Raw genomic sequence first — 27,150 nt, 5'->3', positions numbered from 1 at the left:
AAAATCTCACGACACACCAACAAACAAAAATGTCACAAAAAGTGGGTACAATAATGTAATGTATGTACTTCCTGCCATCTAATAGAAGACCATTCATTTGTTCTGTCTGTCACTATGTCTAACTGCCATAAATAGATGAACAAACATACATTATTTATTGTAAATATAATTTTTTGAGCAATTAATTTCACAAGTATATGCAGTAAATGAACAACTCATTTAAATAGACACATTGCTCCAACTTGGGATCGGATCGGCTATTGTTTTTTTACACTCGCTGATCGATGATCTTCTCTAAAAATCCTGATCGTGTAAAGCCTACCAATAAATTAAATTATGATTCTTTCACCCTCTTACTTCATCTTCGTGCGGTCAGCGGCCCAAAGAGGAAGCAGAGGAAGTGAGCTACAGTAAGTCCAGTGTTTAGCTCCATCGGATTTCGAAAGAAAATGTGAAAATATCCTGTGATGCTAAAGAACACGGACAGCACTTAGAAAGACGGTATGGTGTGACCCCAGAGCGGTTGTCTTTAACGTGCATTTGGATTCGGCTACCAGCTCCAACAGCACCTCTTGCATGAAAACTAAATATCCCAAATTTTTGCCTGAGTTGTTATGCCCTGCAATTGACCAGTCCACAGGGTGCACTCCACCTCTTGCCTAAAGTCAGCTCGGATGGACTTCAGCACACCCATGACCCTAAGAGGACAAGCGTTATCGAAAATGAATTGATGCTTTGTATGCATCCTAATTGTATTCTATTATTGGCAGTGCATCAGACTCAATGATGGAGCTATACATCCCTACATTGCACATAGGAATCACCAACAAGCAAGTACACGCACATTCCAGGCCCTTTTCCATCTTATTCATAAAGCTAATTAATGACAAAAAATTTAATTATCACACTTGCACAAAATAGGGTGCCAAAATTTCTGTCATGATCGGATTGGAGACCTGACCCAAGAGCAGGCGGAGGCTGAGAGGTTGTGATGAACATTTTATTGAAAGGTAAATGGGGATGGTCCTTGAGATGCGCTGGCGGGTTGTTGATGCAGAGAATACGTGGCAGGCAGCGACGAGGAAGGGTGGCTGACTTGATGGCGAGGTGGCAGAGATCCACTTGATGAGGGAGGATACACTGAGGACGAGGAAGAACACGGAGGTCAGAACGATAACAAGGAATAGAGTAGATTACTTGGAGACTGGGGAGCCGTTGTACCGTTGGAGAAGCTGCAATACTCTGGCGAGGGTTTCCGGGATCTGGCAGGCTTATATGCAGGTGATGATGAGGGCTGATTGATGACAGGTGCGCAGCAGAGGTGGTGCTGATTACTGTGAAGAGAGAGAGGGAGGGAGACCGAGAGAGAGGGCGAGAGGAGCACTCGGTTTACGACGTACTTCTGCTATTTCACTGTACTCAGTTCACGACTGACTTCTGCTCCTACAAATTTGTAGTCGGATGGAGTTGTTATGCCCTGCAATTGACCAGTCCACAGGGTGCACTCCACCTCTTGCCTAAAGTCAGTTCGGATGGACTTCAGCACACCCATGACCCTAAGGAGGACAAGCGTTATCGAAAATGAATTGATGCTTTGTATGCATCCTAATGTATGCATGCATTGCCTCGATAGCACCTGATCGAGGCAAGTTTATGGTGGTATGATTGGCTTCAATACTTTTTCCCTGTGTCGTGTCACATTTTTATACACAACTTAATTTCTGAGCTAATTTGTTCTACTTTATTTGTATGTATGGATTACTTGGGTTGTTCCCAAAATCTGGTGAAATTTTCAGATCAATAGCACCTTTGGAAGTATATTTAGTGAAAAGAATTGTGACGTGTTAAATACTTATTTCGCCCGCTGCATACGAGGTGCACTGGGCAAACCTGCGTCAGTCTCTGCTCCGCTTCCTGGGGGAAATAATTATGCATTTGACCCCAATTTCATGATTTTTGAAGTTGCCCTAAAGAGAATGTTTGAGTTTTTCGAGAGAAGAAAATATGACCGGGCCCTCTTGATTGCTGGAGAAGTCATTTATTTGGGTCAGCCGTTCCTCCCTGCTATACATTTGTTCATTAAGGCTAGGGATGTGTTAATCCATTGAGCATGCCTCTCGATTAATTGAGACTCCTTTTCTTTTACCAAAACAGCACTATCTAACACCTTTAATGATAAGTTACTTGAAGAATAGCTTTAGAGTTGGATGTAAGGAGAAAGTCATGCCCAATTTATTGTCTTCTTTATTTTTTTGCTATTGTACTGCATGCTGATGACGACCATAATTGCCCCCACGGTCCTGTACACACACATGCACAAACACACACACACACGCACACACACTCAGATACACACACTAACACACACACGCACATCCTGCAATCAGGGGAAAGAAGGAAGGATTAGTTGGACATGAACTATGATTAATGAGAAAAATAAAATAAAAAAGGCAGCCAAACAAAGCATTTACTTGGCATCTTGGTGATGCTTTGAAGAGGGCTTCGCTTTCTTGTTCTTCTTGCGAGTGGTCCACAAGTAAACGCACATAAAGCAGAGAGCACTCACACAACACAACGTGCACAGCTCCACGGACATGCAAACACACTTCCCCACACAAAATACACTTTTCCATCTGTGGACAGCATTTCACTCTGACTGAGGGCGTATAAATCAAACGGTTGGAAGAAAGAAGAACCCTGGGCTTGTGCTTAAGCGTGGTTTAAAGTGGCAGCATGTGCAGATGTCTATGTATTTGTGAATGATTTAAAGTGAACTGGAGAGCCCCCTGGAAGAAACCAAGGGCAGACATTCATTAATCTCTTTTTTGCAGGCCTCCATTGGAGGCACTCTGCTAGAGTGCAGTCAAACACACCCGATCATGTGCACGCACAAATACACATCCTGCTGCATTACCAGGTAATAACCTGCCTCTTTATTGCATTTGTGAGTGAAATGAGAGCCACATGGAACTAAAGATTCCTAAAAGAAACATTTTCGGTACCGTTTCATGTATCTATTACAATAATGTGGAAAGAGAAAAGTGAGTGATTTGCGTGTATGGCAGGATGTTCCCATGCTATGGAGTGTCAGGCAGCTGGCTGGCTTTTGGCCAAGGCAAACCTGTGGCCAATAGAAGGAGAGCAGCCCAGTACTGAGATCTCAGTTCCTATTATACAAATCACCGGGCAAAAGAGAAGGAAACCTGATGAGAAGTCTTTCCTGTCTAAAATTGATAGATCCGGGAAAGCAGGATAAACTGTCTAGAAATGTCCACTGTCTGTACAAAAGAAAGGCATGCTTCAAAAAAAAAGCTCTGCAGCCAACTCTCCTGTTTCTTCCTCTTCTTCTTTTTCTTCTTCTTCTTCTTCTTCTTCTTCTTCTTCTTCTTGTCCTCTCATCGGGAAGATTAACCACCATCCCCATGCTGAAGGAGGTCGAGGTTAACTGGCGGGGGAGTTGCACATCCCCTTTCGAAGCCATTTTCCGTCTCTGTTTGGAATGTCTGCATGTCTTGTGGAGATGAGTGCGGTGATGTCACACACTGGCACACTAATGCTGTGTCAGGAAAGAGGGGGCAAGAAGAGAGAAGGGGGTGCCGAAGGGAGCGGGAAGAAGAGAGTGAACTGCTGAAACGCCAGCTTTTTTTCCTCCCACCACACTGTAAATTAGTATGCCGGTTCCTTGATGGAAAACATTTGGGGGGCAGCACAGAGGGGGCCTCTGAGACCCTGGAAATGCGAGAGTCGTGCTCTGTCAAGGTGGGGGAGGTTCTGGTTTTGGTGTTCTTTCAGTTGAAAGGGCTGAGGTCCCAGTAGACGAACCAGAGCCTGAGAGAGAGCAGATGAGCCCGGCTGCTTCTAATAAAGTCTCTACAAGCTCCATATTTTATGGAAAAATCTGAGGCGGTATAAACAGCCTGGCTTTGCAATCTGCTGGAGATAATTAGGTCAGAACAGTCCAATTTCCACTGTCTAATGTTGACTGTTTCTTGAAGTGGGACATGCTGCAATCTTCATAATACTCCAAGTGTATTTTTTCATCAATCCATCACACAGCAAGCTGCTGAGTCCAATCAATTTAACCGAGAAAAAAAAACAAAAAAACTGGTGGACATCTTGCATTGGTGTCAACTACACTAATGCAAAAGTACACTTTTTTCAGTTTCTATTACGCAGGACAGTGCGTCAATTATCGCGTCATTAACTGATCATTAATGTTGGTCACTAATCCGAATGTAAAAAATTACCCAAAGATGATTGATGTAAATTTAACTTTTCCTTCATTATGTTTAGTGTTTTTGTTTTGTCCCACCAACTGTGAACGTGCAAAGATGAGTGGTACCATTAGATTACTGTGAATAAAAAATTGCACAGTCCCATCTGCAAAGTCACTTCTTACTGTGTTGGGCACACAATAAAGTGACTTTCGCACCAACTAGCCTCCTGACTTCACAAAATGTTATGAAGACGTGCATGGACCATCAAAAAACACAATTAGTTTTGGAGGATGCCGACAAAGTTGAGATACTTTCATGTTATTAATAGAATGGAAGAATCGGGGGGGGGGAAGGACAAACACGTGTGACGCTAGTTTTTCACTTTTGTAAACAGTTTGCACATTACTGGAGGTTTGTGCTTTACTGACAAATATCTGACAAAGCCACTATATAAAACTCCTTGATTATCAAGGCCAGGCAAATTTGTGCCTGTAATTTTGGCAACAAAATTCAATAACCACCAACCAGGTGGTTGAAAGTACCCCACAAAGTAACTGACTGTTGGCACACATTTTAGAGATTAATGAAAAAAATATTACAGCATCTGTGGGATACTGTAAATCAGAATATCCACAGTCTGCTCCGGAATCTTTCCCTCCAACTCTTCGTAGATATATGACACTATGGTCTCAAAATATAACTTTGGGCAGTAAAATGACAGAATGATAATGATGAGTCTCAGTTGTATTTGTCATGTTACAAAAAAGTTCAAGGGTTGTGTGACTCTTATCATGCACACCTAAATTTAAGCCTTTCCCATAGGCCAAGCCCAACAAAGATTCAGGAAAAAGGCCTCAGCTTTGGTGTGCTGTGCCGGCACAGGCCTGTTAGTGAGAAAAACAACAGGAAACACATGTGGAGGACTCCATGCAGGGAAGAATAGAAATGCAATGGAGCAGCCAGGGACCAGGCAGAGACCCACCTGACATGGCCTATTCCCACTGACACTTCCTTATCCGCTACATGAGGGCAAAGGTCGGTCCAGTGGGATGCACCAAGCTGCTATCAGTGCTGAGCTCAGCTGCAGGAAGTGGCCTAGCACAGAGTGATGGATGGAAACAGAAAGAGGAAGGAATGATTGCTCCAAATGGAAAGAGCCATCTGTGGTATTGTTCAACTTACATAACCAATGAACACTGTGGATAATGAGGTATTAGGGATCACCACCTGATTGAAGGAAAAAATTAAAAATACAAACTTCTGGTACAATGGAAATCTAAACTTACGAGTCCATTTTGATTCCAGGTCTCAGCAATGGTCACAAGTTTTGGGAAGAAAATGACATGACTGTGGCCATAAGGTGGCTGACTGGTCCACTTTTCTCTCACGCTGCAACCGAATGGAAAGCCGCAGGCATCATGTGTCATCACATTTTCTCAACTGCCAGCAAATAAAACGTTTCTACAAGAAGTCTTCGAAGCAGCTCTTCTGTATAAATCAGACTCAATGTCATCATCGAATCCTGTTCATGATCATATTAGAGGCTGTAGCTTATCACTCACAGACTGATGGCATAGAAAATGAGGTAAGGAGTGACCATCTGAAATCAAGTCAATGATGTGAACCACTTCACTACCAATGACCCCCCCAAAGTCGCATTACCTCAATACTGAGCTATATACTATTCAGGATAAACATTTTCCAGTTATCATGCAACAAAACAAATTGCAGTTAAATAGATAGAACCTGATTTATATCTTTGTCTGTTCTTGGATCCTGCACAAAAACGATTTTATTAGTTAGCCATATTTAAAGAAAGAACCTGCCTGATGATAAAAACCAAGGTGGGCATGAATCAGTTTTGTTATGTACCGGTATTTCTGTACAGTTTGCCTTCCAATGCAATCATCCAAATAGACCAGACTGACTGAAATACATGTTTAAATTTCACAAATCTCATAGTATTTAACCTCACAGTCGAGGAATCCTATGTTTGAATCTTGGCTCAGCCCCGCCAGTGTGTTTGCATTTTCTCTCCATGTTATGTGGATTTTCTCTGGGTAACCAGCTTCCTCCTACATTCCAAAGACATGCATGGTAGGTTTAATGAAGTGGAGCAGTTAGAGGCGATTTTGGGACAGAATCATTCAACTGATGATACAAGCATGCAATTTGGTGAAATATGCTGTGTGGGTCAAGGCTATAAATTGTCCATAGGTGAGTGTAAATGCGATTGTCTCGTGACCAGTCCAGGGTGTACCCAGTCTCTCCCACTGGCAGCGGGAAAATGCTCCAGTTCATCGGCGACCCCAATGAGGAAGTGCTATAGCAAATAGATTTATAATCGTAGCCATAGCGACATAGCTCAACAGAATTGCTCAGGTTCTTTATCCTGGTCAAACCTGTTTTATTTCTATGGAAAACCGCTTGACATGCAGCATCTCGTTTAAGTGGATCAGTTAATCATTGCTGTGTTTCCAGAAGACTGGGCCACTACAGCCAAGGTGATCAGAGAGACAGGCAGGAGAGTACTTGGCGTATATTCTCGCAGGAAAGGAGAGAAGGAGACTTGGTGTTGGAACCTTAAAGTACAGGAAATCATACAAGGAAAGAGGTTAGCAAAGAAGAAGTGGGACACTGAGAGGAGTGAGGAGAGGAGAAAAGAAGAAATGGAGATGCAACGTAGGGCAAAGGTAGAGGTGACAAAGGCCAAACAAGAGGCATATGATGACATGTATGGCAGGTTGGACACTAATGAATGAGAAAAAGATCTATACAGGTTGGCCAGACAGAGGGATAGAGATGAGAATGATGTGTAGCAGGTTTGGGTGATTAAGGATAGAAATGGAAATGTGTTGACTGGTGCCAGTAGTGTGCTGGATAGATGGAAAGTATACTTTGAGGAGTTGATGAATGAGGAAAATGAGAGAGAAGGAAGATTAGAAGAGGCAAGTGTGGCGGACCAGGAAGTGGCAATGATTAGCAATGGGGAAGTAAAAAAGGCATTAAAGAGGATGAAAAATGGAAAGGCAGTTGGTCCTGATGACATTCCTGTGGAGGTATGGAAGCATCTAGAAGAGGTGGCTGTGGAGTTTTTGACCACCTTGTTTAACAGAATTCTACCAGGTGAAAAGATGCCTGAGGAATGGAGGAATAGTGTGCTGTGCCCATTTTTAAGAACAAGGATGATCTGCTGAGCTGTGGGAACTATAGAGGAATAAAGTTGATGACACACACAATAAAGTTACGGGACAGAGTAGTCAGGACAGCAGTGAGTATTTGCAAGTAACAGTATGGTTTCATGCCTAGAAAGAGTACCACAGATGCATTATTTGCCTTGAGGATTTTCATGGAAAAGAACAGAGAAGGTCAGAAGGAACAGCATTGTGTCTTTGCAGATTTAGAGAAAGCCTATGACAGAGTACCCAGAGAAGAACTGTCGTACTGCATGCGGAAGTCTGGAGTGACAGAGAAGTATGTCAATACCAATGTTAATACAGGGCATGTATGAGGGCAGCAGAACAGTGGTGAGGTGTTCTGTAGGTGTGACAAAGGAATTTAGGGTGGAGGTGGGACTGTATTAGGGATCAGCCCCGAGCCCCTTCCTGTTTGCAGTGGTGATGGATAGACTGACAGATGAGGTTAGACTTGAATCCCTGTGTAACATGATGTTTGCAGATGACATTGTGATCTGCAGTTAAAGCATGGAGCAGGTGGAGGAACAATTAGAAAGGTGGAGGCATGCACTGGAAAGGAGAGGAATGAAGAAGTAAGACAGAATATATGTGCATGAATGAGATGGGTGGAGGGGGAAGAGTGAAGCTACAGGGAGAAGAGATAGCAAGGGTGGAAGACTTCAAATACTTGGGGTCAACAGTTCAGAGTGTGAGTGTGGTCAGGAAGTGAGGAAATGGGTCCGAGCAGGTTGGAACGGGTGGAGGAAGGTGTCAGGTGTGTTATGTGACAGAAGAGTTTCTGCTAGGATGAAGGGCAATGTTTATAAAATAGTGGTGAGGCCAGCCATGATGTACGGATTAGAGACAGTGGCACTGAAGAGACAACAAGAAGCAGAGCTGGAGGTGGCGGAAATCAAGATGTTGACGTTCGCTCTCAGAGGATAAAATTAGAAATGAGCTCATCAGAGGGACAGCCAAGGTTAGATGTTTTGGAGACAAAGTTAGAGAGAGCAGACTTGGTTTGGACATGTCCAGAGGAGTGATAGTCAGTATATTGGTAGGATGATGAGGATGGAGCTGCCAGCCCAGTGAGGTAGAGGAAGACCAAAGAGACGGTTGATGGATGTCGTGAGGGAAGACATGAGGGCAGTTGGTGTTAGAGAGGAGGATGCAGGAGATAGGCTTACATGGAAAAGGATGACACGCTGTGGCAACCCTTAACAGGACAAGCTGAAAGGAAAAGAAGAAGTTAATCACTGCTGTGTATGGAATATCTGCTCTTCCTGCCTGTTAATCAATTAGTTTGCTTTTAAAATTATTTGTACATGATTCGATTGCTGTTTTTGGTGGTCTCCATGTATTTTCTAGGGTCCTGTTGGCAGCATATCCCAGTTGACATTGGGTTAGACTGTAGGGTGCCCCTTTAACCATTCACACCTATGAACGATTTCAAGTCTTCAGTTAACCTATTATGCATGTTTTTTGTTTGCTTTATTTTGTAATGTAGGAGGAAGGAGAAACCCTACACAATCACAGGGTGAACGTGCAGTAAATGTGATCCACTAAATTGCAGCTGGTTTTACATCTTAAATGAATTCTGATTTAATTGTTTCCATTTATTTTCTGTCATCATCAATAATCTTACAAAACAATTCCAGTGTTAAAGAAAATAAATACAGGTCTTGGGACTGTACGGTGTGGCAGTTCCAAGATACATTCATCTATGAAGTAACATTCTCCTTGCATAACAGCCCCTGGTTGGATTCAATTCTTGTCACAGTTTATTTAACTTGATTTCCCTAACTAGGAACAGTATTGCATTGCATAAGTCCTCAATGGACCAAAAGAGGGGAATGATGGGAAGAAGGTGGGGTACAAATTGCGTTACAAAAGGCGCACTTAGTCATCCAGTGATAAGTCCTACCATGGCCATCATTTTTCCTTCAGTATAGGAAAATAACTGAAAACTGCCAACACATTGACTTAATACAATATAAAATGAAATTGCAAGTGATTCTGTGATCATTAGTTTGTCACATATTTTACATTTGCTGTCAAATTGCTGTCAAATATAGTTTACAGTGTTTGAGAGCAAAATATTGTGTAAATATCCTGATGATGAATGAGATTTTTGCTGACACAAAACTAGGAACTTAACATTCCTTGGACCTTCCCACGCCTGCATGTATCACAGAGTACTTTTGCAGATATTTGGCTGCACAAAACCTGTGGCCAGTACATCCAAAATAAATGTGCAGTTCCATTTCTGTGAGACAAAAACCCAAGTATCAGTCTGATGAGTTATTCAGAAGGATTTTTAATAAAATGCTCCTGCAGACAAAGCAACTGTTGGGTCGTTAAAAAAGGTGCACTGACATTTCCACACAGATTGCCCTCTTGATCCCTAAAGTAGCATTGCTCAGTCTGTCTTGACTGGACTCTTAACACAAACAAACAGGTGTCTGGAGGGGGCAGTGTGAGAAATCCCGTTAGTATAATGACAATGGTGAGAGATGGCTAAAACCACAGGTTTTATGTATACTTTCCAAGGACAAAGTTTTTCTCCCACGCATCTTGTCGAGTGAATAGCCTTCTGTGTGGCGTGGAAGCCAATCTGTGGGCACATCCGGATGCCGATGCTATTTCATGGGGATCTTGTGGGTAGATTACGGAGTGGCCACTGTCATATTTCAGGATTAGTCACTATGGCTGATAGTATGTTAATTTCATTATACGAAGATGGATAGTACCGTCTGGTCTTTGCTCACATTAAAGGCTCTCGAGTCCAACTGTCCCTATCCTTTCATTACGTCCTGATACTTGGTTAAAAACTGAAGGTTTTTGTTTTATATCTTTGTCTGTTCTTGGATCCTGCACAGATGTTGTGCGGAGCCCTGATCCCTAAGACCATCACTCTTTGGAGATGGGACGTGATGAGCGGTGAGAAGCATGTGCTCTAGGAGATTGTCCTAGGGCGCCTCTGATTCGGGTGATGAAGGTCTGCTGGGGAGTTTTTGTGGCGTGTGAGGAAACATGCTCAAACCAAATGCAAGCATGAAAAAAAACTCATCTTCTCTTTCTCAACATCTGCAGACACTCAAAGTTTCCATGTTCTGGCTTGATGAGCCACAACACATGTTGAGTCTGGGGAACTCTTATACAAGCACAAATCCACACACACAATGAACAGGCCCTTGTGTTTGTGCACACAAGAAGTCAAGGCATGATATTCTTGCCAGAGTACAATCAGGAATCAAACATCTTGCTTGGCCAAAGACTGTAGTTTTAACTCGCCTTGTTTTTGTGGACCCAGGAAATCACATTTTTTTACTGGCAATGACTGAGAAGCACAGACTCCAGCCCAGCCCCAGCCACAAACTGCATCAACAGCAACAAGACCCCATGTTGTTGTTTGAGGGTCAGCGGTCACACCGTTCGAAAATACTATATTCTTTAAAGTGGCACTAAACAGGCCCAAAACATGTCATGTAAATTTGACACACCACAGAGAAGAGTAATGTTAACAAGCCTGCCAAATTTGAATCAATAAAAAAGTCGCTAAGTTTATAAAATCAGGCTTCAAAACTTGAATAATAAGGGCCACATAATGTCATAGCACGGCATCTGACGACAGCGGGAGGGTAGGAGGAAGCCTAAGTAGTTAGACAGTCAGTACTGCCCCATTCACTAGGATCACATTACCCACGAAGCCATGTTGGCTCTGGTGAAAGTTTACAAAATAATCCGTTGGGTGGTCGTGTCATGGAGCTCGCTCTGCGTGTCTTCAAAAAGTCAACCCATCGCTTATTTCCTCATTTATTTGAGAGCTTAAATAACGTCACCGAGCTGTTCTGATATCTGCTTCGTGCCACTTTAAATACATATAAACTGTATATTATGTGTGTGTGTTTTTTTCAATACTGAGATGGAAACCTACGGTAATATTGATTGATTGCCTACAGAGAGGAGACATCGGTTTCCATGTGTAATTTATTAATGCAGACACACAGGCTTACTAACAGCGTGCAATTCAGACGAAACCATTTACACTTTTAATGTATGGGCTGGGCAATTAATCAAATTATAACCGTAATTTCAATTTTGGCTTCTCACAATTATTAAAACATTTGAATCGATGAAAAGCGAGTAATGTGCGTCAGGCACGGTGCTTGTTGCATGCAAGTGTAGATGGAGTTTGCAGCCCATTTGAACATAAATATTCTTTTCATTTGGGGCCAAACTCTCAAATGGGCGACATGTCCTGAAGTTTCGTCGGCAGCCATCTACGCTCAGCCTCAAGTCGCTATCAGGTGGTCAACTAGTCTCCAGGCCAGTGAGATAGGAGTCTAAGGTTTGTTCACAACTCCTATTAATTTGCATCCTGAGTGAGTCAATCACGTATGATTGGCCAAGGTAAATGTGTTCACAGTAAGATTTCGGTAAGGACCGTGGGAATGTCTCTCCAGAGATCCGAAAAACTGTAATAGGAATAGTCAAAGCACCACAGAGGACAGCTGTGGGGTACATATCCTGGGAACTGAAGCTCTGCACACAGACAGACCCACTCGCAGCTCAGACACAACGCTTTGCCTGGGAGTGCATGTGGTGGGCAGTCAGTGGAGGCCTTCATAACTCCTAACTGCCCACAGCAGTAGAGTCAAGTGTCAGTCGTGTCACCGCTGCCATACACTTAACTCTGTAACCAAACCTGCACTCTGGGGAGCACTGGGCAACCGCTGCATTAGTGTGTGTGTGTGTGTGTGTGTGTGTTGGGCGTGTGTGCGCGTGTGTGTGAATGCATGATAAACGGGTTCTGGTCAGTGTAACACAATTTAAGCGTCAAACTGTGTTGTGAAATCAGGCCTGCTGTATATTTTACCCCTCTGCTCTGCAACGTTGGGACACTTATTCATTTAAACACACATACACACACACGTGAAGTCAGAAGCCATAATAAATACAAGCCAATGCAACATGATGGCTAACCTAGTTGTTTTTTTTCCCTTCCTTTCCCTCTCATGAAAATTACATTTTAAGAGAATCAAAAAGCTCTGTATCAATAATGAGCAGCAGAACATGTGGAAATCAATTCAAACCATTAAATCAGCAGATGATGTTGCAGACAACAAAGTGGTTATTCATTTAGGGGAAAATAGCTACAAATTGTGAGCACTGACAAAAAATAAGTATAGCCTTGTATTTCAGCTCCCTCTTTATTTGGACACTCTGAATGTACTACTCAAATACAAACATGTCTTCTTATCTTGTGTCCTACACAATTCCAAATGAATATGTAATCGTCATGGGTAAAACAATCAATCCTTGAAAGGCTGAAGAACATCTGTTGTAAACTGTGAAGGAGAACATCTATCCACCTAGAAAGCTTGTCCTCATTAGGGTCAAGCTTGACCGGGAGTCTATCCCAGCTGGCTTTGGGCAAGAGGTGGTGTATACCCTGGACTGGCTGCCAGACAATCGCAGGACACATAAAAACATACGACTATTTACCCTCACATTCACACCTATGGACCATTTAGTGTCTTAAAGGAGCAACCTACCATGCATATTTTTGGAATGTGGGAGGAACCCAGAATGCCTGGATAAAACTCACAGAACCACGGGGAGAACATATAAACTCAACTCAGCTAAAATTCAAAAGCGGAACCTCTCAACCTTGAGAACCACTACTGCTTCAGTGAAACATGAAATTTACAAAATGACAAAATGACAGCTTTGAAAGCCGGGATTTAAATAACGCAACATTTTTCATGCATCTATGCCATCAAAACAATTTTATCAACCACACACCATCCATCCATCCATTTTCCGTACCACTTATCCTCACAGGGGCGCCGCGGGTGTGCTGGAGCCTATCCCAGCTATCTTCGGGCGAGAGGCGAGGTACACCCTCAGATGGTCGCCAGCCAATTGCACATATACAGTAGACAAACAACAATTCTTCAATTGACCCATGCATGTTTTTGGGATGTGGGGGGGAATCAGGGTACCCGGAGAAAACCCACGCGGGCACAGGGAGAACATGCAAACTACACACAGTCGAGGCCGAATTTTAACCCGGGTTCTCAGAACTGTGAGGCAGATGTGCTAACCAGTCGTCCAACGTGCCGCCTCAACCATACACACTTATGGTATTTTATGTCTTGTCCCAGCTTTTTGGGAACGAGTTGCTGCCATAAAATTCTAAATTAATGTTTATTTGCTAAAAACAATAAGGTTTATCAGTTAAAACACTAAATATCTTGCCTTTGTATTGTATTCAATTAAATATAGGTTCAACATGATTTGCAATTCATTGTATTCTGTTTTTATTTATGTTTAACACAATGTTCCAAGTTCATTGGAATTGGGGTTGTACTTGAGTGATTGACAGGAATGAAGAATAAAAGACTTGTGTTTGACATCTTGCTTGAAAAGAGCAGTGTGCTCTCTATTCATAATTGATCATGATTGAGCCATCACTGAGCAACTGCAATACAGCAAAAACAACAGTTGCAGAACAAATCAGTGTGGGACTGTGAAAATTCATGGAGGAGGATATGAAGCTTTGAATCCTGCACGCACGTCTGAGTCATGATGGTAGTCATGTTTTTCAGAATAGGTCAGACTGTAAAACCTTAGCATGCAGGGCATAACACCATTGTCTTAACATATAAAATCAATTAATTATACACACTCACACGCTATGTGTTTTATTTCTCACACACAATAGCATGAAGCTCTGTTATAGCTCTCAGTGGATAAAGTTATTAGTGGCCAGTTGTCCACTGGGTGGCCATAAACCTGTTTTACAAATAAACCTGTTTGTTTAAAAACAAAACAAAACAAAAAAACAAGCAATGACCTTTCCACCTCCCTGCTTGGCACCAGACTCACACTGGCCTCAGATTGGCCCCCGTACTGGAGGCATGAATTCCAGCCTTCTGCATTTAACTGTAATCTTGGTAAAGTTATTGGGAATTCAATCAAAATAACAGCCACAGATTTATTAATTTATTTATTTTTCACTAGAATGCCAGGGTTGAGTATGGGGCAGATTTAGGAGGAATGAGGGACTGTAAAGTGTGTGGGTCTTGAGAACTAATGGAGGATGTAAAGGCTGAGTCTCTTGACCATAAGGTGACCACTAATGAACTAAACCAACACGCTTGTATGATTTGTGAGGCATTTAAGGGTCAACCCCAGAATTGTGCTCTCAATCCAAGAATCTTGCAATGCAAACATATGTTTAATTCCATATGGTGGGTCTCACTCTAAGATTCATGGTCCATAAAGGAGACATGTTTATTCTTGAACTGGACCTTTCTTTCACATACAGAACATGTGTGATTTTTCGGTTTGCGGCCTTCATTCATCAAAAAAGAATCAAATGTGACTTCGATACTATAGTAAATATCTTAAACGTGGGAGGGAAAATAATTGTTGAGATGGGCATATTCACATACAGTATCCCACAAACATTTTATTCATTCCTTTATTTTTGTTGTAGACTGAACACATTGATGTTTCCAGGTAGTGTAATATCTTCACTCAGCTTCACAATAGTTTGTTTTTTACCCTATGATAGCTCTCTGGTTTTCATGTTGGTTACACCTCTAACTATATAAATGTATTCTTTACAAGCAATCCCAACTGCAAACATTCAGCACAACTTATAGTTTGAACAACAAAACAAACCTGTCAAACACATGTTCAAATACTTTTGCTCATATGAAAAATGAATTCAACTTTTGACACCATAAAACATGCCCCCACTTCCGGATGTGCTCGGACGCCGACACCGGGTGGCATCGCATAAAAGCCAAATAGGCTATGAAGCAAAACACTTGTGGAGTTATGATGCCATGTATGATGATGGTGTGAACTCCACTCCTTTTTAGACATATTTTACCAAACTATTGATACTGAATCCCCCATTTTACCACTTTGTACGACAGCATTTAACTTTGAAGGATCTACTGTACTTCTGAGAACCTTGTATTTTGAAGCTGCCAACAGTAAAAAAAAAAAAAAAAAAAAATACGATAATTAAGACTGTAGCACATTAGCAGTCCGTGCAGAAAGTGTGACAGAAATACTCCTGAATATATACTCCTGGTAAGTATTGCAGGATCATGCTAGCACACTGATATACATTCATGCTCCAACATTTCACTTGGAAATTCCAACTCGTTTCCTCGTTAAGTTTGACAAGAGCAGCAGCAGCTGTTTCTCGTTTCAACTCATCACCCCCTCCCCCTCCAATCTTTTCGCCCAGCCTCCATCAGTATGGGAACTGCACAGCCTATTACAGCCTGCCATATCTAATTTCCATCAAAATCCAGTAAGACATAAAACAATATGGCTCATTGGTCATTTATTTGTTATCTTTGCTAGAATGAACACTGTGTATTTAATGGATATAAAACGCACATACTGTACGCACTTGAAACCTAAAATATCTGCATAGCCTAACAATACAGTATTTCCCCCACTACAGTAGCAGCATTAGAAAAACATAAAACATTTTTTTGTTTTTTGTTTTACATTTAGTATTTTTTTTATGATTTCTATAAATGTGTTTTTATGTTCCATCCATTAAAAGAGCTTTTTTGAAGTTTAAGCCTGCTTCTTGCAGTGTGTGTGAAAAACATACTGTGAATGACATCACTGCTTCTTAACAGAAAACCTCCTTGTAGGCTCTTTCCACGAACCTTCTTGACTGTGTCCAGCCATTTTAGTTAACCATTTAATGCTCGGCTCAGAATGTGTCTTCTCTGGAGTGAAGCCTAAGCTGAGCTGGAGCATGCTTAAGCTTACCGCACAACTGGGATAAGAAATACAAAGGATAGATGGCAATGTTTGTGCTACTTTTACTTGAAACACATTGATAGCTTGAAGTTCGAACGCTTACTGCTCGCAGTTTGAAAACGTGCATATTGTACTGTACCTTTAACTTCTGCTGTATGCTATTTTAAAATGTTACAATAACTGTTTCTAAGAAGGTTTAAACATAGGGAGAATATGGACCCTGTGACATATTATTCGAAATATATTTGATCTCCATTGGAAATTTTGCTATAAAACACAACCACATCCAAGTTTGAAAAGTCACGGAACATATTGTGGTCGTTGGTTTGTCATAATACATTGAGCGTAATCTGTTTTGAAGACAGTCAGTGGTAAATTCTTTTCTGATGATTATGGGTTACTTTGAATTTTTTAGTCTTTGATTTTAATAACGACTCATCTACAATAGATCTTTTTTTTTTAATTCACCAATCACAGCCAGTTGTGACAAAGACATAAGAATGGAAATAATGTTTTTATTATCCATCCATCCATCCATCCATTTTCTTCCGCTTATCCGAGATCAGGTCGCGGGGGCAGGAGCTTTAGCAGGGACGCCCAGACTTCCCTCTCCCCAGCGACTTCATCCAGCTCTTCCGGGGCCAACTCCGGGAGACGTAGTCTCTCCAGCGTGTCCTGGGTGACCCCTGTGGTCTCTTCCCGGTGGGACATGCCCGTAACACCTCACCAGTGAAGCGTCCTGGAGGCATCCTACTAATCAGATGCCCGAGCCACCTCATCTGGCTCCGCTCTACTCTGAGCCCCTCCTGGATGACCGAGCTTCTCATCCTATCTCTAAGAGAGAGCCCGGACACCATGCGGAGGAAACTCATTTCAGCCGTTTGTATCCGGGATTTTGTTCTTTCAGTCATGACCCACAGCTCGGGACAATAGGTGAGGGTAGGAACGTAGATCAACCGGTAAATTGAGAGCTTCGCCTTTCGGCTTAGCTCCTTCGTCACCACAACAGACCGATACAAAGTCCGCATCACTGCAGACGCTGCACCGATCCGCCTGTCGATCTCCCGTTTCATTCTTCCCTCACCAGGGAGGGTGAAGAGTGTGATCCCCCTGTAGTTGGAAAATACTCTGCGGTCCCCCTTCTTAAAAAGGGGGACGACCACCCCGGTCTGCCAATCCAGAGGCACTGTTCCCGATGTCCACGCGATGTTGCAGAGGCATGTCAACCAGGACAGCCCGACAACATCCACAGCCTTTAGGAACTCCAGGCAAATCTCATCCACCCTTTGTGTCATCACTTGACAACTTGACATCTCAAACTTCATACCTGGATATGATATGCAACTAGTTTAATTTGTGGGGAGGGTTTGTTGTTTATCTTTTGTGGATTAGCTCAATTTAAAGAACAGCATTTTTCTGAAATTGTTTTACTTTATACGTGCATGTATACATGCATTCTTGCCTCAATTCTGACAACAAGAAAATACATTTTGATGTTCTCTACAAACAGCACCTCGAGACAGCCTAATAATGCCTTAAGAGAAATCATTTGGCTCTCTTTAACTATAAAAACTGAGTATGTTATAGTAATATTTGCTATAACAATTCATCTATCCTTCCATTTTTATTTGGGTTGCAGGTGAGTTGGAGGCTGGAGCCCATCAAAGCGGACTTTCAGAGATACCCTGAACTGGTGACCAGCCAATCACAGAGCATACCTGTATATAGACAAAAAATTATTCATAATCAGATTCAATCTAGAACTTTTATTAAACCTATCTCATATGCATGTTTTTTTTAATGTAGGAGGAAGCTGGAGTACGCAGAGAAAACCCATGTCAGCTCGTGCAGAACATGTAAACTGCACACAGAAAAGCAAAACCTCTCGACTATGAGGTAGATGTGCTCACCACTAACGCTAGAAATACTTAGTTTGAACGGATAAATGATTAGAGTTTGCCTCAGATGTTCCCTAAAAGCCATATTTGTTTAAATTACTGTTTCATTTCTACAACAGATCCACGAACATAGATAGTCTTTAGACAGTATTGCACTCTCTCTGTAGTAACTGATGAAAAGTGGCAAATAGAGGTATATAAATAGACTGGATGTTTCTATATAGCCATGTTATGGAAATAAATATTAGTACTCAATAATATATAATAACTTAATGTTAATTCTAATAATTTCACTTTCTCTCTCTCTCTCTCTAATATATATATATATATATATATATATATATATATATATATATATATATATATATATATGGGTAAGGAAAGTATTCAGACCCCTTAAATTTTTCACTCTTTGTGATATTGCAGCGATTTGCTAAAATCGATTCCATTCCATTTGCAACACCGCTTATCCTTGTTAGGGTCGCAGGGTTTGCTAAAATCATTTAAGTAATTTTTTTTACCGGCACGGTGATCGTTTGGTTAGCACATCTGCCTCACAGTTCTCCCTGTGCCTGGGTGGGTTTTCTCCGGGCACTCAGGTTTCCTCCCACATCCCAAAACCATGTGTGGTAGGTTGATTGAACACTCTAAATTGCCAATTGGTGTGAATGTGAGTGCGAATGGTTGTTTGTTTCTATGTGCCCTGGGATTGGCTGGCGACCGGTTCAGGGTGTACCCCACCTCCCGCCCGAAGATAACTGGGATAAACTCCAGCAGCCCGTGACCCTAGTGTGGATAAGCAGGAAAGAAAATGGATGGATGGATGTACACACAGCACCCCATATTGACAGAAAAAAGGGAATTGTTGAAATGTTTGCAGAGTTATTGAAAAATAAAAACTGAAATATCTGTAGCCAAGTATACAGACCCTTTGCTGTGACAGTCATATTTAACTTGGGTGCTGTCCATTTCTTCTGATCATCCTTGAGATGGTTCTACACCTTCATTGGAGTCCAGCTGTGTTTGATTATACTGATTGGACTTGATTAGGAAAGCCACACCCATGTCTATATAAGACGTTACAGCTCACAGTGCATGTCAGAGGAAATGAGAATCATGAGTTCAAAGGAAGTGCCTGAAGAGCTCAGAGACAGAATTGTGGCAAGGCACAGATTTGGCCAAGGTTACAAAAACATTTCTGCTGCACTTAAGGTTTCTAAGAACACAGTGGCCTCCATAATCCTGAAATGGAAGACGTTTGGGATGACCGGAACCCTTCCTAGAGCTGGCCGTCCGGCCGAACTGAGCACTCGGGGAGAAGAGCCTTGGTGAGAGAGGTAAAGAAGAACCCAAAGATCACTGTGGCTGAGCTCCAGAGATGCAGTTGGGAGATGGGAGAAAGTTCTAGAAAGTCAACCATCACTGCAGTCCTCCACCAGTCAGGGCTTTATGGCAGAGTGGCCCAACGGAAGCCTCTCCTCAGTGCAAGACACATGAAAGCCCGCATGGAGTTTGCTACAAAAAAAAAACACCTGAAGGACTCCAAGATGGTGAGAAATAAAATTCTCTGGTCTGATGAGACCAAGGTAGAACTTTTTGGCCTTAATTCTAAGTGGTATGTGTGGAGAAAACCAGGCGCTGCTCATCACCTGTCCAATACAGTCCCCAACAGTGAACCATGGTGGTGGTAGCATCATGCTGTGGGGGTGTTTTTCAGCTGCAGGGACACGACGACTGGTTGCAATCGAAGAAATGATGAATGCGGCCAAGTACTGGGATATCCTGGACGAAAACCTTCTCCAGCGTGCTCAGGACCTCAGACTGGGCCGAAGGTTCACCTTCCAACAAGACAATGATCCGAAGCACACAGCTAAAATAACGAAGGAGTGGCAGCAGAACAACTCCGTAACTGTTTTTGAATGGCCCAGCCAGAGCCCTGATTTAAACCCAATTGAGCATCTCTTGTCTTATTACTATATATATATATATAAATTAGACTAGTAATATTTAATATTAAAACTATAAAACTATAAAAATCATGTGGCAAATTACCTAAAAATCAGCTAAGGTCTTGGAACACGCAGGATTAACATCCGAATTGAGGTTTTGTTTTTTGTTTTCTAACAGTAATATATTTCACTTTTGTACACCTAGTCTATTCATTAACAAGCAAACAATGAAAATATTTAACCAACACAAGTTAACTATTTATTCAAATCAGCTGCATTAATGTACTTACAGTATATAGCAAACAAATTGGATTATGTGTGATACATTGTGGTTTTCCATAGCAAAATCATTACCATAATGTATGTCAATATGCTCTTTCTTTTCTTTTTTCCAGCTTCCTGTGTGGAAAGGAATAATATAGTATGGTATGGAGATGAATGATGTGCACTTTTTCCTTTTCCAGTTCCAATACTGGGATTCATTTATTTGTTACACAATTTCAGGCGTTTTTTTTCTTGCGGAAAATAAAGTGATATGCTTGTTATTAACATTCACACCCTGAGGCTATTAATTACACAGTCACACAAGAACCAAACCCCAACTGTAAACTGCTCCAAGGTATAAGCAAGTACTTAGTGTGTGTGCGTGCATGCTTGCATGTCTGCGTTCGTGCATGTTTATACATGCCAGTGTGTGTTTGGGGGTGACTATAAGAGTTAATTGTGATAAGACTGAACAAGTTTGGGAGTTTGTTTGCATTAAGAGTAGACTGTGCTAGTTGTAATCCAGACCATCTGAGAGTTATCAGGACGTGACAGCGTGTGAGCTTGCATGTGTTTATTTGGATGACCAGACGTCCTCTTGCCGTCGGACACATCCACTATTTATTTACGTACAGAAAGCATCCATCTAAGATTTTTCTCAGTCAGACTGTTTTCTTGTGCTGTGCTGTGAATCGCTAGACTCTTTGAGTACTGCCTTCTTTCACCGTCTGACACTAGAAAGACTATTGTCTTTGGGTTGCTATTTCATGGCTCACATTTCAGTCATTATAGCAGGACCAGTGGCTGTTCTTGATTGCACTCAATGTGTGTACATGTTATTCATTACTGCCATTTAGCTGGGTAATAAAGTTAAATGTCAGCCTGCTATCTTTTAGCTTGAAGTCAATAACTAATATAATCATACTGAAATACAGTATGGGTCCTGCTACAATTGTGGAGTAGGCCAGTAACCAACAGGTAAAGTAGGATCTAGTGCTGTTGTGTTTTTTTCCATTCGCCTACTTTCCCCATCTTTACACGCTCTGATGCTTTTCATCCTCTCGGATGGTGATTGCTGTCTGTTTTTCAAGTACCAAGCAATCTTTCCCTGTCGAATGGGAGGCAATGATATTTAACAGATGTATAGGCATCTGTGTGCTCTTAAGTTTGCCAATGGACTTTCCACTAATTGGTTGTTGGATGTACCAACATACCTCTCAGTGGAAGATAACTGAAATGTTGTGCCAGGCCTCATATCACCCATCTCCATAGCAACCACAAAACTGAAGTATGTGTGCATGTGCAATAATTTTAACATACATGCTTGCGTGTACAGCCCTCTCTGGCAGCCAGCGTTCCCCTCTGTTTGCTAAAAAAACAGGCCTCAACAAGCCTTCATTTATTAACTAAGGCAATCTTTTGGCAATCCCATAAAAGCCTCTATAAAAGACTGTAGTCCTAGCTAAAATGTTTACCTCATGTGTTACCTCAGATCCACAGAGCAGCCATCATCGACAAGACATATACAATAGAACACTGACCACTAAAGAATAAGGCTGACTTGTGATATGAGTCATTGTTTTGCCAAAGCAGTAATTTTATTTCAGTTTGATATGTATTTTAGGCATTTCAAAAATCAAATTTATGTCCCGGCAAGGTGGCCGACTGGTTAGCACATCTGCCTCACGGTTCTGAGGACCCAGGTACAAATCCAGCCTCGCCTATGTGTGGAGTTTGCATGTTTTCCTCATGCCTGCATGGGTTTTCTCCAGGTACTCCGGTTTGCTCCCACCTCCCAAAAACGGTAAGTTAATTGAAGACTCTAAATTGCCCGTAGGTGTGCAAATGGTTGTTTGTTGTGCCTTGCGATTGGCTGGCGACCAGTTCAGGGATGTACCCCGCCTCCTGTCCGCAGTTAGCTGGGATAGGCTCCAACACGCCCGCGGCCCTCGTGAGGATAAGTGGTGTAGAAAATGGATGGATGTCATCCCACCTTTCAGTACCTTTTTATCAGGGTTGTGGTTGCAGTAATATGGTATGATAGTACCCTGCATGAGTGTTTGTTGCAGTCCACATTGTAGGTTTGGTTTCCCTCAGAGGGCCGTTATAGCATACAAACATATAAATGTTTAATCGTCTCATTATATTATTACATATACACAACAAATGTGTGGATATCTAGTTTTGAAATCAGAAGTCAAGGATAATAGTTTGTTCAACTGTTGTTCATGTTACTACAAAAAGGGGTTTGGAAACAAAAAATGCTTGCAATATCTCAATGTTATTATTTATGACACATGAAAATTTGAAATGTTGTTACAGATTTTAGCAAGAATTATGAAGTTGATGAATATGATTTGCTTTCAAGGGCCACATAAAATGATGTGACAGGCCGGATCTGGCCCCCGGGCCTTGAGTTTGACACTGGTGCAGTGTATAGTGTGGAACTAGACACAGTGCTGTTCATCAATTGGTTGACAGAGAATATGTTCTTGCTACAATAAAATGCAATAATGGAATTGGAAGGAAATGAAAAAAAGAAGAAAAAAAAGTAAAGAAAAAAAAAACACGCGCCCCATTTAAACACTACTGTGAATTGTGATAGAGAGGATTCGAATCCCATCTATCCATTTTCTTTGCCGCTTATTCTCACTAGGGTTGCGGGCCGCTGGAGCCTATCCCAGCTATCTTTCTCCTTGTTTGTGCTGCTATCTTTCTTCATTGTGTTTCTCTTGCCTACAATCCCTGAAACACAAGCTCGATCTGGATTTACTGTTGTAAGCAGTACCATGGCAAAGTGGACTGAACTTTAATGATTGATGGAAACGTGGCTTTAATGTTATGTGAAAACACACAAGAGAATGGAATTCAGCAAAACCTTACCCTTTTTATGTCAAAATGGTAATTTAAATTGTATCTGCTCATCCATCTCAAAGACAAAATTAATTACTTAATTTCATTAAGCAGTAGTGTGGCCCTCTTCCGCGGATATCTTTATATCAGTATGAAAGGATATGTTTTTCAATCAGTCATGTAGGTCCAGTAAAGATAGAACTAATATGGTAAGGTCGAGGCTTATTGGGGTGTGTCTGTTATGGGTACATTGAACAGGGGGAGCTAGAAGCAATAAAATCAAGTGTGTTTTGACAATAAAGTGACAGATTGTTACCTGTGTCTCTGGCTGTAGTCCAAACAAGTAGTTGTCTGTACTTGAGGATTAGGTGTCCTCCCTCCAACCTATGACTAATGAACACACACAGAGAAAACTGCCATGATATCTACTGTACATGCCCGGGCCTGTTGGAAGTGTTGCAATCGCTATTAATATATTTACACACTAACTGGACTCAGAGGGATGAGTCGTACAAGTACCTTTTCTACATATCTGATATCCTGTATATTAACATATGCATTTAGGTCTACATGCATGGATGTGTGCAGATTCAGATAAACTGTTCTCCCAATGTAAATACATGCAATATCAATGTGAGGCCAACTATACAAACGTAATAAAGGGAATGAAGACAGAAGAGCAGCTCAGAAAACTGACAGACAAATTCATGCTTCATGTACATCAGCTAACAAGACTGGGTAACATATTGGAGATCCATGAACAGCCTAATTAGACTTGTTTGAGGATGTTTCATGATCAAGAAGCTACTAAAAGGTCCAATATGTTGGCTATTTAGGCCTCCATAGAATGACTGTCTTACATGGACTTAGTATAAAAGTGTCAATTTCATTTCAAAAAGCACCTTCATTTTGTCATACGAGTGTCCAGAAAAGGGCCCTCTGACGGCTACTTATGTTTGACCCATTTTTGTATCGGCTTTGTACATATTTGGCGAAGACCGCCCCCTTTCTTATGATTGGTTGCCTCCTTGCAGAAGACCCACTTGTGAGGGTACACGTGTTGGTTATGTTGACAGCGCTGGCTCGGAGCGGAGAGGTAAGCGGATATCTTTGCTACTCGTGACGAAGATAAGCTTGAGAAATTCGAATGACGTGATTTCAGGCCTCTTGGCAGAAAAACGTCTGGAAGTCAGGAATGCGTGGATGATTTTAATTCATATGTCACATGTTTACTGAGGCACCGTAAAGCCATTATAACTCCAAAATATTAGAGCAAGTTGGCCTGGTAAAATATGGGACCTTTAAGTTGTGATACTTGTTGGGGATCAAGCTATTTATCCTCCGTGAGTCTGGTAGCCAGTTTGCCGTGTCTTGGTTTCATTTCTGTTCTGTTCAGTTGTCGATGGAGGCATTGGCTGGCATCGTAACGGTGGCAGAATCGAACAGATACAGGTATTTCAATTTTTGCTAGTTCTTATTGGCAAAATTATTTGTAATGTAGGCCAGCCAGCACCCTGGAATGAGTTGTCTTCAGTTTCCACTACAAGTTCCATTTTGATTAACTCCACTTCCTGACAGATCCCAATATGTGGTAGTATCCATGACTTGATTATTTGATGGTCACCACATAGCAAGACTTCTAATTTGTGTGATTTTTATGAACCCGTATGTGTTGTGGTTCCTCAGAAATGCTGTATGTAAACATTCTGTGGCAAGTTTCAATGCTGGTATTTTTCCAAAAGTGACAATTTACGGCCTTGAGCATCCACTACAGTTTTGTTCTTCTTCTGTCCAAGTAGAGCAAAGAGAAAACATCTGGAAAAATGCAGGGTGGTCCTGGAAAGGTGCAAGCTAAAGGAAGACAGGACCATTTATCTTTTGTGTCTGAGCTTTACTACAGGGGTAACTCTACAGTAGATACACGCTTTATGTTTATGAGGACTGGTGGCTAAATGCAACTAATAAACCAAAAAAAGAAATAAAGAGGAAAAACAGTCACAACAGATAGAAAGCAGAACTCACCTGGCACTGTCAGGTTAGGTAGAGTTCAGACTATTCCAAAAGGTGAGAGTCAAGTTGAACAAGCAAACTTTCTAATGGTTTTCTTATCATCTGGAACTCATTGTGTTGTTCATGACAAATCCCACCCATCAGACATACAAGCTGAAACACCTCAAATTATCAGCAAAAACTATTTGACTGTAATTATTTTTTTTGTGGCCTTGATGGGAAGCAAGGAGAGGACAAATGGAAGAATTATCCTATTTGCAGTGAGTTTCTAGCTCCCCCAGTGGGTGTGTTGAGGCGACTCACAGGCACTCCAAATCTGTTTGTCATGTTCTTATCTGACATCCATTAAACCATAATGGAGAGCAGATGCCCTGGAGATGGATAGCTTACCATAACACCCACCCACACATACACGTACACACAGCTAAAACACACATCTGCAGCATCGATAGAACTAGGTCTAATTACATAACACTTGCCTCGCTCACCATGGAACACTAGCAACCATGCCAGGCTTTCCTAAATCAAGAGATTCTGGAGTGATACACACAAACACACACTTCCTGACTGTATGCACACTCATATACTGTAGATGTAATCTAAAGGATGTGTCTATGAAAACGATTTCACGCAGATCAGCGGAGGAAAATGGTAAATGCACATACTCAAACTCATTCATGAGATGGGGTGATGCAGTGAGGATGCAAATGAAGAAAAATGAGAGCAACTTTTTCAGAGAGAAACACCTGTGGACACAGAGCCATTGGCCAGGAATAACTCATGAAGAAAAGAAAGAGGAAAAAAAGGGGGAAATTTGCTTTGTCACTGGAACGAAACTGCCAGTGTGCCAAGAAAAACAGTCATCAAAGGAGGAAGCGAAAGAGAAATAGACCGGAATGGAAACAGTCAAATGGATAAATAGAAAAAAAGGTAAAGGAGAAAGGAAACAAAGATAAGGAAACCAGTGTGAAATTGTAGTTTGCAGTCAGTCTGGAGGTCAAGGTAAACAGAATGAAATCAACTTCCATTTTGATGCAATGTTGATGATTTTGATGGTGGTAACAGATTGGAGGTGAAGGGACAACTCTATGGGGAGAGGCTCGAAGCAGAAACCCGTAGACATGGAAACCAACATTATTATGAGTACACTTTGTCCTCTGATGTCATCCTGGCAGTTTTTTTTCTTTCTTGGGCTCCAGCGATCCTGTCCATGTGGCATACACACATGCACACATTAACACAGAAAGCTACAGTTACATATAGAGTAGAAACGGTAGTAATGTGTCCAAATCTAAAAACACTGACACTTCTAACAGATAGTTTTCAGAACAATGTGGTGCTGACACAAGAAACGTCCAAATGTGGGATTCAGCTCATCTAAAGTAAATTCATCTCTCATAGGCTACATACCTCTCAATTACTTCAATGACTTAACTAATTAGCTGTTGGACTAGGTTCATTTTCCATCTTAGCCATACATTTTGGACAATTTCATGCTTCCAACTTTGGCACAGTTTCGGCATTGGCCATTTGCCATTTTCTGTCCAGATCATGAACACTGAAAAGAAACAGGTCCCAATCTGTTGTCCAGAGTGTTATTGACGGATGCGCTCAACACTGGACAGGGCCACTAATCACCAAAGCAAAAATAAGGTACTTTAGTGAATGGGAAGTCAAACTTATTTGAAGGTTATGGTAAAAAAAAAAAAAAAAAAAGAATCAACATCGTCATATACCCAAGCTATTAGCTAATAGCAAATTTCCACAAATACAGAAATTGATTCTCTGTTAAAAGGGATTATAACTGCCTATATTAATAGTTTAAAACAATACCACAAACTATGATCCCCAAGCCTTTTAATAGCCTTTCAAATGCTTACAAACGTCTTCAAACATTGCTGTACCCTTAAAAATACAGTTCAGTACAGTAAACAGCTTACAGCTGTGCAGACACAAAGACAATGTGCAGTTCCTG

The 27,150-nt window shown here is 41.5% G+C and overlaps 1 long non-coding RNA gene across 2 annotated transcripts; it reads right to left on the bottom strand.

Annotated features, from left to right (window-relative positions):
* Positions 1–1,021: 1,021 nt before the first annotated feature.
* Positions 1,022–25,384, bottom strand: LOC133409925 (uncharacterized). 2 transcript variants are annotated; one of them, XR_009769470.1, is made up of 4 exons: positions 25,188–25,384; positions 23,482–23,555; positions 1,222–1,334; positions 1,022–1,140 (listed from the first exon to the last, which is right to left on the bottom strand). It is a non-coding gene; the product is annotated as an uncharacterized LOC133409925 (long non-coding RNA). The 2 variants fall into 2 exon arrangements; XR_009769471.1 differs by lacking the exons at positions 23,482–23,555; positions 25,188–25,384 and adding an exon at positions 5,200–5,287.
* Between the last annotated feature and the right edge of the window lie 1,766 nt (positions 25,385–27,150).

This window comes from Phycodurus eques, chromosome 11 (assembly GCF_024500275.1).
Source record: "Phycodurus eques isolate BA_2022a chromosome 11, UOR_Pequ_1.1, whole genome shotgun sequence".
Taxonomy (NCBI): domain Eukaryota; kingdom Metazoa; phylum Chordata; class Actinopteri; order Syngnathiformes; family Syngnathidae; genus Phycodurus; species Phycodurus eques.
Note: the sequence above shows the minus strand (reverse complement) of the source record. Positions and strands in the feature narration are given on the sequence as shown.